Below are 14,885 nucleotides of genomic sequence, written 5' to 3'. Positions count from 1 at the left end.
ACAAAACAGATTATTTAACTGATTTATACAACAAAGCAAATCTTTTTATTTGAGAAACAAGAAAATGTTTGGCATTTTAGTTGGAAGGGATTTAACGATTATCAAAAAATATGATTGTCTATCAATCCTCTGATCGATTAATCAGATAATTGTTCCGTCTCCAGTGTTTATTTGCTTTATTGAACAGGTTTCAGATTTTGAGGCTTTTAACCAGTCAGATCTGTATTGATAAAATGTGATTTGATTTGAAATGACATGGTTAGTGTCTGTATCTTCAAGTGTGTGTGTGTGTGTGTGTGTGTGTGTGTGTGTGTGTGTGTGTGTGTGTGTGGTGACTCATCAAACTCTCCCCCTCAGCTCAGGAGGGTCGAGCAGACGCCTGTTGATTCATCCTCATCTGTGTCTCCCTCCGCATCTGTCCTTCTTGCTCTCGTCATACGACTGATTTTAAAAGACGGAGGAAGAGAAAAAATACAGTCGACATGATGATCAGATTCAGGTGTAGAGACGCTCAGTCGCTCACGAATGAGCTGTCATCCTACAGTCTCATCATCGAATCTATTCAGGACGCATGGTACCTAAAATGCAGATATTTTGTTAGAAACAGATAGATATAAAGTTAATTATATCAGCACATGAAGAACAGAGTGTTCTCCAACCAAAAATATAAGGATAAATGAGTAAAACTATTAATAAATGCAGAAATAAATAAACATAATGTTGCAACTGATAAAATTAAACTAGCATTTTATAGTCAGCAAATTTCCAGAACACATTAATTTGTCTTATTTTGTCAAAAAGATATTCAGTTTACAATAAAAAAAAGTCTAAAAATGTTCACATTTTACAGGGGAAAGCAGTTATCATTGCCTGTTACACTGAGATAAATTAATAAATTGATAAATTTCATAGCAGGTAAAAGCAACAATATGTATTTTTAATCCTGGGATGAACTGTCCTTTTAAACAATGATATTGTTTATTTTATTAGGTTTTCAAAATTGTTGCTTTTTAATGTTTGGTCAAAATAAATCAAGTAATTACATCCTTAAAAATAAAAAGCCACATGACTTTACTCCTCTTTTAATTCAGAAAGAAGTAATGGAAAATATATTTTGATGTTTTATTATCTCATTTATTTGTTTTTAAACTAAGTTGAGAGGGAGAAATAAATGTGCAAATCCTCAAATTTAGGAAGATTGCAGTCACAAATAATTCTTTGTAGTTTCCCTTTTTGATTTTTTTTTCCACTTAGCATTTAATTTAGGAACTTAATTCTTAATTATTAACAGAAGACAGATGCACAACATGTCCGTAAGTTAACGTATATCCAGTTGGGATGCTCGTGACAACAGTTCACAGACACTCGGCTCTGCTGATGCTGGGTGCTCCCAAGCAACGGTCCGATTAATATTTGATGAGCTTTGGGGGAATATGGAGAGGCATCAAAAGAGTGAAACCTGTGTGTGTGTGTGTGTGTGTGTGTGTGTGTGTGTGTGTGTGTGTGTGTGTGTGTATGTGTGTGTGTGTGTGTGCTGCCAAAGAAAGGACCACCACATGGACGGCGTGGCTAAAAAACGTGATTTGTCTCCCTACAGAGCAGTTTCTATTTACCAGCGCTCTCCACTGCAAAAAATATCTGCTGTGGAAACATTTTATTCCTATAAAAAATATTAAAGCTGGCATCAAATTCAAGTCAGCTTTGTAATCGTGTTTATTGATTGTTTGATTCATTAGTTGATAAATTACATTTCTTTTTTGCCAGTTTCAGAGTCTTTTTCTCAGGCGCAATTAACATTTGAAACTTCTTTCTTTTGTAGAAAAACATCAGTATTTGTCAAAGTAAGGTATATAAAAAAGGACAGATTCTTAGGACCAAAACTCGTGTGTTATTTTGGTCGATATTTTTTTTGTCAGGGCCGATACTGATGAGACAGACAACCGATATTCTGAACTAATTGCATTTACAAAAATAATAATTTCATTTATTTAACTTTAAATAAAAAGTAACATTTAAATTAAAAATGAATAAATCAAAAGAGGTCCCAGAGGTTTTACAAATTAAAAGTTCCTCCCATGCTGACTTTTTCTTTGCATTTTAATTAATTAATTTTATTGGCAATCATTAAAATTAAATGCAGATACAGATAATCGTCAAAATGCCAAATATCAGCCCCAATAATCGGCCAGGCCGATGATCCGTCGACCCTTTGTCCAAAACTTAAATTTTATTTAATTTATATAAAACTGAGTAAATGCAGCAAATCTTTTTGAGGGTATATTTGAGAGTATAATCTTCAAATACACCAAATTTTGGGTTTATAACACACATCTACCTAAAATCAAATGCAGTTTAATGCCAAATTCCTGCAGTAAAACCTGTTTCCATGAAGGTCATGCTCACTTTTTACTGAATCCCCCATGGAGGCTCTTTTTGCTGCAGACCAGGCAGAGAAAGAGTTAATTGGCTCGAGTGTTTTGGAAGCAGCGAGCTGTTGGAGAGAGAGAGAGAGTAAGGGGTGAGGAGGAGAGATGAAAAGCAGGAGGAAGAGGAGAGGGCGAGGGCTGGCTGCAGTCTCTCTGCCTCGTGACGGCGTCTGCAGCGTGAGTTTGTTTACATCCGCCAGCAGCAGACGTCCTCGGGTACGTGTGTGTGAATGCAGGCTGCCATCTGTTTTAGCGTTGTGACCAGCATCACCAGCACTTGGACTGTGATGCTGGTTTGATGTCCTGAGAGTGAGATCTGAGCAGTGTTTGGGCATTTGGGAGAAAATGCACAATCATGCTGGATGCTAATAGGTTGTCTTTGAACCAGTGGTTGGATTTGTTGCGGAGGATGAATGCAAAACGATGCTGTACTAGTTTTACTCGTGCTGTCAGTGCTGTACAGTTTCAGTTCTCCGTAAAGGGACTTCTTGTACCAGTACAGGTGACACAGGCCGTCTTTTTGGAAAAAGAGGCAGGGAGAGAAGGACGAGATAAGCTTGTAGGATGAAGGATGAGTAAAGATACATGTTAGTTATTGTGCAAAAAGACTCTTAACCCTTTAAAGATGGAAAATATTGGCTTGATTTCTTTAAAAAAAAAAAAGTGCACTCTTGTTTTCACTACTATCATTTAAAATAAGCAGAAACTCAAAACAGGAAACTATATTTTTAGAAATGTAGGTGAAATAATTTGATTTTTTTCTGACTAATTTAATTTTTTTAATGACTTCTTCCTCTTAAAATGTGACAGTAACATATTACTTCTAAATCAACTTGCATTTTATTTTCATTTTACAGATTACTTTAACCCTTTGAAACAGGAGCAAAATTGCTTGATTTCTTACCAAAAAATAGAAATAAACATTTTAAGAAATGATCCAAAATTGAGCAAAAATTGATTAAAAGTTAGGCCTTAGCATTAGCACAAAAAAGACAAAAAAATAAACAAACAAAACAAAAATGAATTTTAAAAAAAGTGTTAAAATATGATTTTTTAACAAATATAAATCTATTTTTGTGTCACACAATTTTAATTATATTATTTTAATAATCATGAAAAAAAGTTTTCCCCTTTTTTGGATAATTTTCCAGTGATTATCTCTCTCTCTTTCCTGCTTTTTCTCTTTCTCTCCACCCGGCTGATTTTCAAGTCATTTTCTTGTCAGCTTTTACTGATTCTTATTGCCTTTATTCCCATGGTTTTTTTTTTAAAGAAATCAAACTAATTTGCTCACGTTTCAAAGGTTTAAATGCTTGTAAAAAAATGTCTGATTGCAGCACAAGAAATGTGATAATCCGAGTTTCAAAGGGTTAAAGTGAGCAGGGATATAAAGCCCTGCTAACGGGATTACTTCTGTATTTAACAGAGTGTCATATCGTGTGTATATATATTTCTTCTCAATGGTGGCCTCCAAAAATGTTTCGAAGGAGTGGTAAACTACCCAAAATCTGATGCATCTCGAGTGAACGGGGCATTATTTCCTCATTTAACCGATGAAACCGGGGTTTTTACTTTCATGTAATACCTGGTAAAGTTTTGAAGTCATAAAAACTGTTTTCCAGGCCTGGAAATAGTGTGAAATTAGTTATTAATTTGGAAGATTTTGTTACTGAGTTGCCTATTTCTCACCTTAAATGCATGATTTAGCTTACCGTTGAACTGTAATTCGAGATTGTTTGTGACCAGTTTGCCCTCATAAAGTTTCCTTTGGAAAAACAGCCAAACTGCATTTTATCGTCCACCAGCAAAGTGCTTAGTGGTCAGTTGTGATGCAGTGCATTCTGGTAATTGTAGGCTTTCGTCCTCTTGAGCAAAAACAAACGCTGCAGTATTTTTCTCTGTTTTCTCTTGTAATGTAGCTACATTTTCTTTTTTTTTTGTCAGTTCACTGCACTGACAGCCTGGTATTATAAAAAAAAACATCTTTTCAGCAGTGAAATGTTTCTTTAAAGATCTCAGCTCACTTTGTTGAAGTCGTGGCCGACTTAACTGTGTTGACTGTATCGTGTATCTCATAAACGCTGGCGGGAGGATGTGATGGTGCACTTCAAACTCAAACAGCTAAAGATACTCAAGGCTCGGGTTTTATAAGATCAGACAAAATTTGACTTTTACGTGTATCCTCGTGAAAAATATAGTACTTGTGTGTGAAATGGCCCCTCCATCCTTTTTTAACTGCCTTAAAAGTTTACACTTTATTTATGATGTTTGCTTTGGTCGTCTTTTTTTAAGTGCAGTGGTCCGCCTCTGCAGGAAGCCTACTGACCGATTACCCTTGACCTCCTTCATTTTAATTTTAACCCTTTGAAACCTGAGTTAATTGGCTTGATTTCTTTCAAAAACATGTGGAGAAGGCAATAACCAACTTCACAATGACTTGCCCCCAAAATTAGCAAGAAATTAGTAAAAGGTTCCAAGAAAATTACCTGAAAATGTGCACACAAACAAAAGAAAAAGGAAAATAAAAACAAAAACAGTCAAGAATAACTGACCTTAAGAAAGTACGAAAAATAAAATATATTTTTTTCTGTAATATAAATTTAAATATATAATTATAAGAATTATAAATATACTTTTCCATACATTTTTTCCCCTTTTTTAGGATAATATCTAATAATCTCCCCACAGGTCATTTCAAGTCATTTTCTTGCCACCTTTTACTAGGTTTTTATTATTATTATTATTTTATTTATTTATTTATTTTTATTTTTCCCTTCTCCCCACAAGCCATTTTTAAGTCATTTTCTTGTCAACTTAAACTTTTTTTTTCTTTTTTTCCCTGGAAATTTCTTGCCAAGTTTTCAAAAGAAATCGAACCATTTTTCTCAGGTTCCTTAGGTTTTAATGCTTGTGAAAGGCATCTGGATGAAGCACAACAAAACTGATGTCCATATAAGCCCTAAAGGGTTAAATGAACCCCAGTTCTGCACAAATTAGGATCGGATGAATGTTCACAGTGTGAAATGCAAATGTACTAAACTAAAGAAATTAGGAATTCAGCTGAAATGCAAAATGCACAGAAAAAAGGCTGTGTCACAGCGACTGGTCAGCTTGCCAAGTTGGATGTGGGCGGACAGGTTGGATAACAGATATTCTAAAATATTTAACTATATGTTATTTAATTTCTCTGTAAATTTCAACAAGCAGCAGTCAGTGTAGCAAGATGTCAGATCAGTGACATCTTTTATAGTTAAATAAGCATGTGCATGTTTGTGTGACACAGTTTGTTGTGTTATTTCCTGCAGCCCTGCGATCTTAAACATGTCCGTCCTGGCAGACAGCACGGTTGTGGCACAGATGGCCGGAGACTCGATCACTGGCCTCTCGTGCACACCAGAGACATGAAGCAGACCTGTTCGACCCGTGTTTGACTGCCTTCGTTCTTAAAAGGGTCACTGTTGTAGATTCATTTAGACCAGAATTAGACTCACTCCTTTTTTTTAAATTATTTGATATATTCGCACTTCTGTTTTGTCTTTTTTGACATGCTAAGAGTCGCATTTTCAAACTGAAAAGTTGTCATCGTCATTTCGCCTTTTCTACAATTTTCCACCAAAAACGTTGGCTCATGTCATAAAATGCAAAACAACAAATTTCTTCAGTAAATAGCTATTTTGAGCGATCAGAGCGAAATCTGCTCTCACTGTCTTCTCTCTAATGAGATGCGGTGACTTCATCGAGGTGACTCACTGGTCGGAGTCACATTTTGTTTTCTTGGTTTTTGTCTCCTCACTCTGATGATTCATAAGCTGATGCCCACATCTTCAAACCAGATGAGGTCATGCTCACATGGATCCATTTGGTTGTGTTTTCCTGCAAGATCAAACAAGAATTGGCAACTCATGCAGCCATAAAATCATCTTTTATGGTGTGAAAAGAACATTGCCAGTCGGGTTAATTTCTATAAAGAGATATCTGCATATTTATGCAACATCTCTTTGCAAGATTTTGGTATTAGAAATGTTCTGGTTTCCATTTTTAGTCTGTTTATATTCAGAGTAGTTTTGACCAATCGCTTTTTAGTGACAGTGATAAAAGCAAAATACGTGTAACCTATAGGACAAAATGCAATCTTGGAGCCAATCCGCTATTGATTGACAAAAAGTTTGCGTTGTATTAGCGTTTTCAAGGGATGCACAATATTGGATATTTTGCCGAAAAAATGGGAAAATTAATAAGCAAAACAACAACAAAAAATAGCCTAAAGAAAAAACCCCAAAATTATGATCATTCTGTAAAATGATTTCAAAGATATGATTATGGTAGTTTTAAATATAGTTCTCTGGACATTTTTAAAAAAAAAAATTTTGTAAATCTACCAATTTCTTGCAATTTGTGGGTTATGTTTTGACAAGTTGCTCATTGCCTTTTTTCCAAGATTAAACAATAATACACAATCTTACGAAAATGTATGCTATTTGCATGAACACAGCCCAAATTATCAAAAAAAAAAGAAGAATTAAAAGCATGTTAAATGCGCCCAACAGTCTCTAAGGGTTAACTCTGTTAAGTTTCCATTTATTGCATCAGATGGGGAAATCGTAAAAGACCTTTGCAATAACCCAGCACTCTAACTATCCTCTTTATACGAAAACACAGGATGAGTCTTTGCAGAAAACTACAGTAACACTGTTTTATGTCAGCAAGTCTTCATTGATTACTTCCTTCACATGGTGGGAACTGGTGCTTGCAGTATTTTTCTAGGAGCCAGTCAAAGAGAGACTCGTAACTTGAGCCTGGCAGCTCACTTCTGCTTTCACCGCATCTCTGCAAACAGCCTCAGACTGTTTTTATAGTCTCCTGCGTCATGTTTGATACAACATTCAGTTTTGTTTTCACGTATGGTCAGAAGCAGAACCCCCCTATGAGCCAAAGAGCAGTGGGTAGGAGTTTTGTGTTAAATTGTGGTCGGTGGCCTTTCGTTGACATTTGAAGCCACAGTGTTGCAAAACCAACAACCAACATTTTTTCTATGTAGTTTCACTTTGCAGTGACAGTTAATGTGTATATGATGTATAATTATGCTGCTAGAGTCAAGATAATCAAGGTCAAAGGTCAAATTGTGCTGGGAAATCTTCCAAACAGTATGATTTATATTGTAAACAAGTCAAATTATCTCACTTGTATGAAAGAATGAAAGTGATTTTGGACATAAGGTGACTGCTGAAAGAGATGGGAGTTAGTTATTGTGGTGAGAATAAAGCAAGTCAAGTCACTGCTATAAGTCATGCAACACGTAAGCTTTCTGTCTAAGGTTCGACTAGTTAAAAAGCAAGTCAAGAAGACACGTGCACATATTTTTCTTAGCGGGTTTTGTAGTGACGAAGGAATTTGGATGTTGTTGTGGTCGTGTCACTAATTTTTTAGCTGCAGACTTTGCACGTCTCTTACTGTCATCAATAACATAATCCTTATATCCGAACTGAAATATTTTTGGACTAGTCCCCTTCCTGATAGCTGCCCCGTGCTGTGCGTTGGCCTCTTACAACTGAGTAGTTTGCCAGGTTTGCGCATTTCAGAAGTCCCCAGATTATGCTTGAAAACAAAATTTAACCTTTCAATCGCCCTTTTTACACAGAGATCCTGCTACAGGGACGCTATGTTGGAAGCTATGTGGCCCGCTTGTGGGCGCTATGCGTCTCCAGTGTGTGATTTATGCTGCCTTCACGTGGGAAAGTGACGTTTACATGATGTTTCAGGGCAGCATAAATGGTGGAAAGCATGGAAACAATGTCAGCAATTGACTGTAAAGAATTAAGTATTTCGTTATTTTGTTCTGAGGAGCGATCATTTGCTTTTAGTAGTTGCACATTTTAAAATATGCATCCATTAGCTGTTGCAAGCAAGCAAACTTTTAACTATACAGCATGCAAGGGAAGTATTTTTACACTGATAACAACGATATTTTAAAACAGGAGTTGCTGAGTTGATGTCATAAATGCAAGTCATTGTTTGGTCAATGTATGAAACTTTTTTATTAATTCTCATATTAAATATCAATTTTTGATCACATGTTAAGTGTAATATGGTATTAATGTCAACTGCTGTCCATGTAGAGTGACCTAGATTAAATATTTTAAAAATATGTAAAGATATAGTATGTAATATTTGTAAAAAATAAAATAATATATAAAAATATAAACAAACCTTTTTAATCAACCTTTTGTTTAAATGCTCGTAGCATTAAAATAAACCCATCTATTTTGTAGCTTCCATGTTGTTCCCACTTTTTGACCTCAAAGCACATGAACGCAATGAAGTCGTAATAATAATAATAATAATTAGAATGATTATAATAATCATAACTTTATTTGTAAAGCACCCTTAAAAACAGTCGCAGTGGTTTGACAAACAAGACAAAGCAGAAGCAAGAGGGTTTTTTTGCAGAGGAAAAAGAACCAAGTTCAGACAAAATTTTAAGTAGCATTAAATAAGAGACACAATGGCAAAACAAAAACAACAACAACAACAACAACAAACAACAACAACTATAACAACCCATACCAATAAGAGCAAATACAGTTCAAAGAATATCAGCAGTAAACACAGAAATAATAGCAGTAATAACAGAATTTAACATGAGCAAGAGAGAATAAAAGAATAAATTAAAATGCAAATTAAAATAGATGAGAATCGGACTGATTAAAAATGAACTCTTGGTTCTTGCTTCCTTTTTAGTGCTTGAGTGTGTATTTTCATTCAGAGCCGTGAATAAAACACACACAGCTCAGAGTAAACAGTAGTTATAGATATCTGAGCGCGGTCTTTGCCATGTGGCAGTGAAGCCGCCGTATATTAGGCGCAGACAGGTGTTTGTGCAGCAGACTGAAAGCAGGCTGAAGGTTCAGCCAAACCGACTCGTTTAAGACGCTTCCTGAAACAGCAGGAGGAAGTGATGCTAACTTAAGGAAGGCGCAGTTTCGCATATACCCAGAGTGAGGTTTGTGCTCTCCTTTTGTACAAGACTGTTTTTGTCACTTTTTGTTGAATTTTAATACTACGAGGGCATTTTTTTACATGGTGCGTTAAGCTGCTTTTCGTGGGAACTTGAAAAAGGATTTGGATGTTGACTCTGAGAACTTATCACACTTATCATGCCATAACATACAAATAATGTCACAAAATGTATATCGCTTAAATGCAACATACCTGGAAAAGACAATTAAGCCTATGAAACTACTGTCAGTTTTCTTGTGCTGCATTCAGACGCCTTTCACAAAGATTTAAACCACTGAAAACAACACGAAACATGACCAGTCTAGTTTGATTTCTTTTAAACGTATGTCCAAGGTGAAAAAGAATTATTAAATTAATCAAAATACAGGGGAAAAATTTCAGAAACTGATAGTTATTATAATTGTATATTTAAAATTATTTGACAAAAATAATGTATATTTTATTTTATTGTTATTTTAATTTTTACCACTTGTTTGAGATATTTGTGTGTTTTAGATTTTATATTTTGTTTGGGTTTTTTAAGGTATTTATTTATTTTAAATTTCTTGCTAATATTTTAGGTCATCTCTTGTTAGTGCCTTCATTGTCGTCTGTCCTCGTTTTTGAAAGAAAAACATTAAATTATATTTATGTTTTTTGTTTTTTGCCTCAAGTGTATTCAGAGTCCAGGAAGTTTAATAGTTGATGACATGGCTGAGACTGTGAGGGGCTGAAACTGAATATAGCTGTGTGTGTGTGTGTGTGTGTGTGTGTGTGTGTGTGTGTGTGTGTGTGTGTGTGTGTGTGTGTGTGTGTGTGTGTGTGTGTTTGAGGATGTGGGTGATGCTCATTTTCATGTGAAAGGGCTACAGCTGCTCCGTCCCTCTAAAGAAATTATTCATGCTTTATTCTAATGCCGAGCCCACAGGGTCCACACACACACACGCACACACACACACGCACACACGCACACACACACACTCACACACACACTCAGAGGGACAGGGAACACCTCTGTTATTGGCTCAGTCGAGCAACATGGGGGCAAATCTGTTTCTGACAGAACTCTCACTTTTATTTTTAGTTTTTGTCACTGTGGGTAGAAAGTGAGCAATAACAGCCAAATCATAACAAATGCAGAGTCCTTTATGTGTCATTTTAGTTACACAAATATAAAATTATGTGGACAAACAAACAAAAACAAGCCCACAATGAACTGTAAATGACAGGATGAATTTTGGTGGAAATTTAAAATCTAGAATTGACACACCTCGACTCTTTGTGCACAGTTTGCACGAGTCTAGAGCTGTAAGTGAATTTATGCTCATTGTTAATTAATCTGTGGATTATTTTACTGATAATCTATTTGTTGTTTGGTCAAAAAATTATAAAAAAAATTGTGAAAAATATCGATCAGTGTTTCCCAAAGTCCAAGATGACATCCTCAGATGTTTTGTTTTGTCCACAACGTAAAGACATTCAGTTTAGTGTCATCAAGGTAAAAAGAAACCAGTAAATACTTTGTTTTTACCATCATTGTTAGTAAAAGTATTGTTATTATAACTCCCTTATAACAAGCATAACGATGATAATGTATTTTTATCTGATTACGCTTTTATTGTTCTACCATCCTATATTGTGTTCGGTTTCATGTGTTTTTTTCTTTGTTAATATATGTAATATTTTCCTATCTTACGTGTTTTTATTTTACAGGATTTTTGTCATGTTTTGTCATGTGTTGATTATTTTTATCTTAAGCACACTGAGTCCACGCCTGTCGAATGAAATGTGCTATATAAATAAACTTAGCTAAATTTTTACTTATTTTTATTTGAAAAAATACTCCAACTGATCAGTTGATTAACAAATTACCTGACAATAGATTTAATTGTTGACAGCTAACTGATTAAAACCTGCTTGTCTTTTCAGATCGTGAACTTCTGGAAGATCGTCCTCACTGAACCAGGATCAGCTCACCTCCTCTCCTCCGTCATCCCATCTATATACTGTGAGTACATTAAAAAACAATCAGTTATCCCGTAAACAAACGCAGAATGTCATATGACTTTGGCTGCAACTATTTTTACTATTTACCTAATTTACTCATTGTTGAGTTTATAAAATAGTAAAAAATGTACATTATTAGCTCAAGTTGATGACGACTTTCTCACTCAGTTTAGCATTAACATTTCACACTCTCTTCGTGACTTTGTGTCTACACAGCAACTAGTGACAAATTTATCGACTTATTGAGACCATGAGAGAAAATAAAATAAATATATACAGAAAAGGTTGAATGGGCACATTTTTCAGATTTCTTTCATTCATTTAGATGCAGCAGTTTAATGAGAAATCCACGTGGATCTGCACTGGAACCTATTTAATAATTTTAAAAATATCTTGATAACTAACAAACAAAATGGCTTCAAACATATCCTACTAACTGGACGTATATTTAAAATACTTTACATTAAAGGAAGGATTTTTTAGATTAGCAATCACAATGATACTTATTCCCCACCTTGTCACATAATGCACTGTAAACCTGTTGGACAAGAATAATGGTGACATTTTCACGGTCATGCCGTTGAAGGTTGCTCTAAACTGGCAGTGGAAGATAAAGTACAGACGCTCTGCTGTGCAGTCTCCTCACGTTTTACATGTCCGTCTGAGCACAGCAGTGATTTGTTGCTATGAACAGACGAGGTCTTTGTATCAGTACCGATTTCTGTGCAGCATTTCTGAGCTGATGGTAGGCATGACGCGGCAGAATTACACGATGACTCTGTACTCTACGACCTCAGCTGTTACCCCCAAAATCATAGATGCGATGTCACTTTCATGAACCTGTTGAAAAGGGCAAAAAATACTACTATACCTCTTAAAGCCACAGAAGGTTTTGTGTTGTAGCGCTGCACCGACGTTGTCATGGTTATCACCTCAGAGCCTGCTATTTTTTGGATCCAGATGGGATCTAACTGTGAACTCACTGCTGCAGCAGACTAGTCTGACTTTCTGTCAGCTTTTGTGTGTGTGTGTGAGGGTTGTTTTGTTGGTGTGTCTGCGCGACGTCACAGAAAAGCAGGAAGGAGCAGGGTCTGTGCATACTTCTCAGTGATTTATTCTCTTTATATATCTACTTACTCAGTCTGTTTCAAACTCGGTGCAGACGTTAGTGGATCTGTGTTTAAGCGCTGCTTAGGAGGAGATGCACAGTAATTACTGACGGCTCGTCATTGCATCTGGGCGGTTAAAGAGCTGAAATTACCGCGTTTGACCAGACATATTCTCCTCAATGCTGAAAAACCCGTGTCTACTGCGGAGTCATTTGACCTGTTTGTTAATGCAGATCGTACACATTGTCATTGCATTAAAAAGTCAGATGTTAGGGGGTATTTTTGTGCAGTGGAAATGAGGCTGCAGTCTCAGAGAACGGGTCGTATGGTGCAAAAATGCATTCTCAACAGTGAACCCTGATATCCTACGATTGTTGTTGTGGTGGACTACTGTGACTGTGCCTGGTGTCATATTTATTGTCGCGTGTTTCACTGTACTTTCATGTCTTATTGTTGTATGTTGACCATGATGGCAAATGAGTTTCCCCTCTGGGGATTAATAAAGTTAATCCTATCCTATCACTATCCTAACTTTCAGGTTATTTTTGGTCGGGTATAAGAGGTTGGGACTGAATAAAGCTTCTGACCTTCACGCTGTAGGTCAGTCACTGTTCCCGTCTCGTCTCCTTCCAGCAGTTATCAATCAAATTAATCTTAAATGCTTTAGGTGCTCAGAAAAATGGAAATTTGAGCATCTCCAATTCCATGGTGCTAGCTTCAACAGATATTGAATGGAAAATTGTTTTTCAAGGTCATGTGTAAACCTTTAATCTCTGTTTTGGAGCGCTGTGACAAATGACGTGTTTAGATTGGAAGATTTGTCGGGAAGGCAGCACAACTCGATTCATCAGTCTGAAGATTTTCAAATAAGATTTATTCTGGCAGCATGTTGTGAAATAAGATATTTACAGTAAAAACAAGCATAAAGAAGTGTAGCAGAGACAAGATCCTGCATGAACGGTCATTAACCCTTTGAAACCTAAGCAAATTGGTTAGATTTCTTTTTTGGGGATAAGGCAATGAGCAACTTAACAAGACATGGCCCCAAAAGTTACAATAAAATCGGATGAAAATAAACAAGAAAGAAAATTTAAAAACAAAAACAAACAAGAAAAGAAACCCCCCAAAAAGTGCAGATAATGAAAAAAATATATATTATTTTTTTTCTGTAACATAATTTCAAATATTTATATTATAATTATAATGATTATAACTATAGTTTTCTGAGCATTTTTTCTTAGTTTTTGACCATTTTCTGGTAATTCTTCCCCCTTTTTAAAAAAATTTCAGGTCATTTTCATCATCATTTTCCATTTTTTTGCAGTTTGTGGAACATTTTTTTGCCAAGTTGATCATTTGCTTTTTTCCTCCTTGTTTTTGAAAGAAATCAAATCAATTTGCTCTGGTTTTTAAGGCTTAAATAGCTTGTTAGAGGCATCTGAGTGGCACACAAAAAAACTGATGTCGCTCCAGGTTTTAAAGGGTTAAATGTGAGCTGTGTGCAGATGGTGTAGCGAGACAGGAGGAAGTTATGACCTGTTTTAAGTGTTAATCTCCTCTGTGTTTACCTTACGTCTCCTCTTCAGGTGTATATCTCATGTCCTCATGTATGCGGTTGTGTTTGAAGCTTCTGTCTCGGTTCAGAGACGGACTGCGTGAAAGAGAGACAGGCTGCGTGAGATTGAGAGTCCAGTTGACCATACATGGTGAAACCTCATTTTAGAGCTTCCTCTTTGCCAAGAGGCCTTTCACACACACTGAAGACGAGGCATCGCACCACACGTTTTTGTGTGAGAGTGTGTGACGGGTCACATCTCCTCACAGACGGGACTTCTTCTAAATTTGGTTCTTCTCTGACGCTTTTCACGCAACATCCAGCAGCAAAAGGACAACTCAGACACAAAATAAACATCCCATAAGATTATCTGTCAAACAAGGCTGCAGCAGAAGCTGACTGAAGTTAAAGCAGCACTTTATCTGTTGAGAGGAATAATATCGAATGTCATAAATACCAGTGTTACATTTGTTACTCTCTGGTGTTGACGGGTGGGAAAAAATTTACTTTGCTATTTCTCTAATTGTTATTTTAATGCCTGAATTGATATATTTTAAATTTGGAGGTGCTAATCAACAAGTCATGTGACAACCCTTTAAAACATGGGACGACATCAGTTTACTCGTGCTCTGTTCAGATGCCTCTGATAAGCTGTTTTACCCTCTAAAACCAAAGCAAATTAATTTGATTTCTTTCAAAAACAAAGAAGAAAAAAGGAAATGACTTTGTAAGAAATGCTCCACAAATTGCAAGAAATTTGTAAAAAGTAATAAAGAAAATGATCTGAAAATA

General features: G+C 35.9%; 1 protein-coding gene across 13 annotated transcripts in view; it reads left to right on the top strand.

The window, feature by feature from the left end:
* The window catches only part of LOC121962641 (inositol polyphosphate-4-phosphatase type I A-like), a 77,486-nt gene that overhangs the window by 21,548 nt on the left and 41,053 nt on the right, over positions 1-14,885 (top strand). For 12 of the 13 annotated variants that reach the window (XM_088074311.1, XM_088074309.1, XM_088074310.1 and 9 more), the window contains one exon: positions 11,352-11,430. The gene's annotated coding sequence lies outside the window, so the exon portion shown is untranslated. Of the gene's footprint in view, positions 1-2,584; positions 2,643-11,351; positions 11,431-14,885 lie in introns of those variants that run through there. The other variant, XM_088074301.1, reaches the window with a different exon arrangement.

The sequence above is a fragment of the Plectropomus leopardus genome, chromosome 24, assembly GCF_026936395.1.
Source record: "Plectropomus leopardus strain MGB_pleo_1.0 chromosome 24, ASM2693639v1, whole genome shotgun sequence".
NCBI classification, from domain to species: domain Eukaryota; kingdom Metazoa; phylum Chordata; class Actinopteri; order Perciformes; family Serranidae; genus Plectropomus; species Plectropomus leopardus.
This window is presented reverse-complemented; position numbering and strand designations above follow the sequence as displayed.